The sequence below is a fragment of the Lithobates pipiens genome, unplaced genomic scaffold, assembly GCF_037356315.1.
Source record: "Lithobates pipiens isolate NorthernLeopardFrog02 unplaced genomic scaffold, aLitPip1_a1.2 Scaffold_8, whole genome shotgun sequence".
In the NCBI taxonomy this organism is placed as follows: domain Eukaryota; kingdom Metazoa; phylum Chordata; class Amphibia; order Anura; family Ranidae; genus Lithobates; species Lithobates pipiens.
In genome coordinates, this window is record NW_027507903.1 from 418,648,627 (window position 1) to 418,654,291 (window position 5,665).

General features: G+C 42.0%; 1 non-coding gene across 1 annotated transcript; it reads right to left on the reverse strand.

The window, feature by feature from the left end:
• Positions 1–5,367: 5,367 nt before the first annotated feature.
• LOC143965162 (small nucleolar RNA SNORD29) lies at positions 5,368–5,433 on the reverse strand. Its single transcript, XR_013271554.1, has one exon. It is a non-coding gene; the product is annotated as a small nucleolar RNA SNORD29 (small nucleolar RNA).
• Positions 5,434–5,665: the final 232 nt, after the last annotated feature.

The window sequence follows — 5,665 nt, forward strand, 5'->3', positions numbered from 1 at the left end:
GTCAAGCAATTTACAGGTGTCAACAGTCAGACTTCAGATGAGCGCTGATTCCTCACTTACACACTTTAGAATTGAGCTCAAACAAAGTAACCAAATAAGAGGGGCATATATACATCTTTTTAAAGTAATCCTGAAACCTAAATGTATACTATTTAGATTCTTACAGAAGACAACTTGTTCACTTTAGGTTGTCAAAGAATTTTTTATAATTTAGTGATGTTCTGAGCTTCTATACAGTATGACTAATTAGCCTCTCATGCACTAATTACCTAACATGTTAGTACTTCCATGTGTAAAAATGAACCAAGTGGTATTAAACCCAAGCACAGAATTGTAATAATTGCAGTTTAACAATTCTTAGCCCTTGTACACACGGTCGAAGATTCAGATGGAATGTGTCCTATCGGACCGTTTTGTCGGATAATCCGACTGTGTGTGGTATGCATCGGACTGTTTCCGTCGGAATATCCGTCGGACCCAATTTTCCAACTTGTTGGAAATATTTTCCGACAAACTGGTCCGATCGGACATACTCTGATCATGTGTAGAGAATTTTGATCGGACAAAGTGCCACGCATGCTCAGATCAAATTCCTACACCAAAGCTATTGGCTACTAGCGTGAACGTAGTCCCGTCGTAACTAAATAACGTCATCACGTTCTGAATGATCGGATTTTCCGACAACTTGGTTCGACCGTGTGTATGCAACAGTTTCGGACACAATCCGTCGGACAAAATCTGTCGGACAAAATCCAACGAATTTGGTTGGCAGAATGTCCGACCGTGTGTACAAGGGCTTAGATGTGGTGGCTGCCATTACTTTTTTTTCCCAGGCTTTTTTCTTTATGTTCACCTGGTGATCCAATCAGTTATCCCTTGTACACACGGTCGGACATTCCGATCACCAAATCTGTAATTTCCGAGGGATTAAGTCCGGAACTGGTTTTGCATACACACGGTCAGACAAAGTTGTCGGAATTTCCGGTCGTCAAGAACGTGGTGACGTAAACCGCGTATTACGGGACTAGGGATGAGCTTCGAGTTCGAGTCGAACTCATGTTCGACACGAACATTGCCTGTTCGCCTGTTCAGCGAACAGTGAACAATTTGGGCTGTTCGTGGCAAATTCGAAAAGCCGGAACACCCTATACAAGTCTATGGGAGAAATCTAAAGTGCTAATTTTAAAGGGTAATATGCAGGTTACTGTCCTAAAAAGCCTAAATCGTCCTAAATCAATGCCCCAGGGGACATGGATCAATGCAAAAAAAAGTTTTAAAAACGGCCGTTTTTTCAGGAGCAGTGATTTTAATAATGATTAAAGTGAAATAATAAAAGTGTAATATTCCTTTAAATGTGGTACCTGGGGGGTGTCTATAGTATGCCTGTGAAGGGGCGCATGTTTCCTGTGCTTAGAACTGTCCCTGCACAAAGTGTCATTTGTGCAGGAAAAAAAGTCTTTTAAAATCACTTGCGGCTATATTGTCGGCTCCCGTAATACAGAGAACACTCAATGAGTGTTCTCTGTATTAGCCGACAATTCATTCATTCATTGATAAAAAAAAAAAAGCGTGGGGATTCCCCTAAATTCAATTACCAGGCCCTTCAGGTCTGAAATGGATATTAAGGGGAACCCTGTGTCAAATTTGAAAAAAAAAAATGACGTGGGGGTCCCCCTAAATATCCATACCAGACCCTTCATGTCTGGTATGGATATTAAGGGGAACCCCGCATAAAACCTGGCAGGCCGCAGGAAAAGAGGGGGGGACGAAAGAACGGCCCCCTCCCTCCTGAACCGTCCCAGGCCACATGCCCTCAACATTGGGAGGATGCTTTGGGGGTCTGTGACCCCTCAAAGCACCATGTCCCCATGTTGATGGGGACAAGGGCCTCATCCCCACAACCCTGAGCGGTGGTTGTGGGGGTCTGCGGGCGGGGGCTTATCAGAATCTGGAAGCCCCCTTTAACAAGGGGACCCCCAGATCCCCCCCTGTTTGAAATGATAAGGGGGTACAAAAGTACCCCTACCATTTCACAAAGAAAGTGTAAAAATGGTTAAATAAGACAAACACACTTTTGAAAAATTCCTTTATTAAAAATAAAAAAAAATAAAAAAAGATTCCAGCGGTGCTAATCCACTCTTGCTATCCAGCGACAGATCTCCTGGGTCCAGCGATGGATGATCATATCCAGCGACGGGGGATCTCTCAGTCCAGCGCTGTCGATACATCCGTCTTCTGACTCAACGGCGGAGACACTGCGGGGATCCCAGCGCTGACGTTTCTTATATTAGGGGGGCGGGGCCACCCGTCACCTGACCCCACCCCCTTTGACGCTGGTGAGGGAAGCCAGGGGTTCCCCAGTGATGTATGGGTGACCCCGCCCCCTCTGATGTAACGGAAACCTTTTAAATGGGGAAATTTAAAAAGCACTGTGGGCGTTATTTACTAAAGGCAAATCCACTATGCACTACAAGTGCACTGCAAAAGTGCACCTGAAACTGCACTTGGAGTGCAAAGTGGATTGGCCTTTAGTAAATAACACCCATTGTCACAGAAAACAACAACTTTACTACAAATACTGCTTTTGCGCATTTAAAAAGGAAGCCACACATTGTTGATAATTTAACTTTTTACTCAAAGCACATTCACATGTGCATTTTTAGAAAAGGGTTTTACAACAAATCAACATATTTGGTGTATATAAAACATTATTTTTGGTAACACTGTATTTTGGTATTGGTATTTTTGAGTAAACAGGCATGTATCAAAGCATAACATACAGAACACAGGAGCTTAAAAAGTTCAACTTTGAAAAGTGAAGAAAATATCAGACATGAGTATGTACAAACTGTGTTGATATTGCCTTCATCACATGGGGTGTCATCCCTGAAAAAGCCAAATTTGGAAGATGCACACAAATTGTGAATCAAAAAGTGTCAATTTTCCCTTCTGATCCCATGCTTAATGTCAACATATGCCCCATCATGGGGTATCAATGTACGTGTTTTGGGGGTGCAACCCCTTCATTTCAGCCACTTTAGTAGCAAGGAAGGGGTTGCACCCACAAAACGCGTACATTGATCCCCCATGATGGGAGATAGCACATGTTGACACACTGTGTGCATCTTCCAAATTTGGCTTTTCTAAAAATATAAAAGTGTTTTGGAAAATTAAAATGGATGCTAGCTAGTTTTGGGTGTTTCAGATTCTCCCTAAACATCAATGATGTTCTTCATTTTTTGTTGAACATCATTGATGTTTTTCTTGAAATTATCTAAATCACGATTGCACCCCATTATCTCCCCAATGAGGATCTGGGCACTTTCACTGGTAAAATGTGATTCTTCTCCACAACATCCACATCACCTAAAAATAAACCAAAAAAAAAACCACTGTGTGTTATAAATATGCAGGCATACATTGATTAGCTTACCTTAAGCTGTGGTCTCAGACACTCACCTGTTGTGGTGCCAATTTCGTCAATCTCTACAATCTCTCCTTCCTCCTCTGCTTCTGGTGTTGATATTTCCCCTTCTTTGGGAGGTGTGGGGTCCCTAGTGTCCTCAGACGTCCCGAGTCTTCTATCCCCTATGAGAATGTAAAAAAGGAATACTTAGCACACAGATATTTGAGGGCAGAAATAGGAATATGAAACATTGCTATTTAAGAACGTAAATTGGTGGCCTGAGGTGTACATATCTGAGGGAGCGCAAGAAGGTGCTGGAGTCCATGAAAACTGGAGCAGCAACAGATGAAGTTTATGTCCCCAGGCTGTGGTACTATGAGAGGATGCATTTTCTGTCAGACCAGGCTGAGGTCAGGGAATCCCTCTCTACTCTTCCTTCCACGCTTCCTTCTACACTTCATTCCACCCCTGCTGAGGCTTCTGAAGCCCAACCTGGGTCTTCCAGTCAGGAAGGTATGGAGGAGCCCAGCTTGAGCCAGGTATAGTATTGTTCTACATATTTTTGGAGTAAAAATGAATGATGTTAACTTGATTTTTGCTCACTAATTGATGATTTTAGAAAGTGTTTCACATATCAATAGACAGTAGTGGCCAAAATATTTGGGCTAAGATTGAAAAATTCTGGGCTCGGAATGATAGTCTTTTCTATTTGTTAACAATTTGCAACAGTCAAGAGCTTACAATTGAGTGTGTTTGATGAACCAAAAACTAAAACCATGTCCCTTTTTCATACACAGGAATACCTCAGCCAGGAGGAGGGTGTGGAATGCGGCAGCCAGGAGGTGGCTGTGAAATGTGGCAGCCAGAAGGAGGCAGGGGTAAGTGGCAGCCAAGAGGTGGGCAGGCCTAGGAGCCTGACTCAATCACAAGTCCCTCCCCTCCGCCTTCCACCCAAAAGGGCCAGAAAGGGGGGGAATGTGGAGGAGTCAGCACTCAAGCTAATTGGGGAGGCTTCTGCAGCCTTCAAAGCCACCCCCACATATCAAGAGGCCTTTGCCACCTTGGCTGCATGCAAACTGCAGCAAATGGAGCAGGGGCAACACCTCATGTGTGAGGAGCTAATTATCCAAACTCTGAATAAGGGTTTGAAGGGCCAAAATACACAAACAACACACTTGTGTGACTTGGACCATGCTCCTCCTCCTTCTGCTACACCTCCAGCACCATAGCCACAGCCTGGAAGGAAGCGTGGAAGGAAGACCAGAGAGTGCTGACCTGGGTTCAGTCTGGTCTGACAGAAGATGCAGGCTCTTGTATGACCACAGCCTGGGGACATAGATGTCATCTGCTGCTGTTCCGGGTTTCTTGGACTTCTGGACCAGACTGTTCTCCCTCAGATATGTACTCCACAGGCCACCAATTTTTGCGTTTAAATAGTTGATGTGTACCCTGGGGGCCAAAGGCTTTGCTAATTTTACCAGTTTCTCCAGCGCTGCCTCCCTCTTTATTTGTTTATGACACCTAAATAAAGTTTTTTTTTTGTTTCAAGAAATACTTGCCTATGTGTTTTCTTCAAAAAGGACAGTTTATTGGTGAGTAGGCAGGTACATTTCAAAAATACAAAGTCAAATTAATAACAAGGAGCACCAAAACCAAACAACCTCCTAGAGATTAAAAAAGAAAACAATAAAATAAAAAGATAATAATGGTGTTGTGGTAAGTTGACACACAAAACACACCAAAAAAAATACGAAGATGAGCAAAATGTCAAAAAAGATCTTGATTAAAAAACCAACCATACATTTTACAGAAAAAAAAATCAAAAATGATTGGGGAGATCTGACAAATTAAAATATTGTATTCATGAAATCAGGAAAAAAAATTTATTTGTTTTTTTTGTTTTTTTTTTATCAGTGAACTTTCTATCAAATAAAATAAAAATCCACATCTCTACAGTAGCTACTGCTCAGGAGTTCGAAGCGTTTCATTTTTTTTTCAAAGTGAGCTAGTAAGACTCATCACTGCAGCGAAGAAACCCCAACTGACCCTCAAAAATGTAATTTTACTTACTATTTGTTTTGTTTTTAATGCACAATAAAAAATTGTGGAGAATAATACTTGGCTATGTGTTTTACTTCAAATGACAGTTTGGGAGTAGGCAGTTACATTTAAAAAAAATACAATGTAAATTAACCAGGGACACCAACATTCTTGTATCTTTGTTATTAAAAATGATGGGATAATGATGTTGTGGTAACT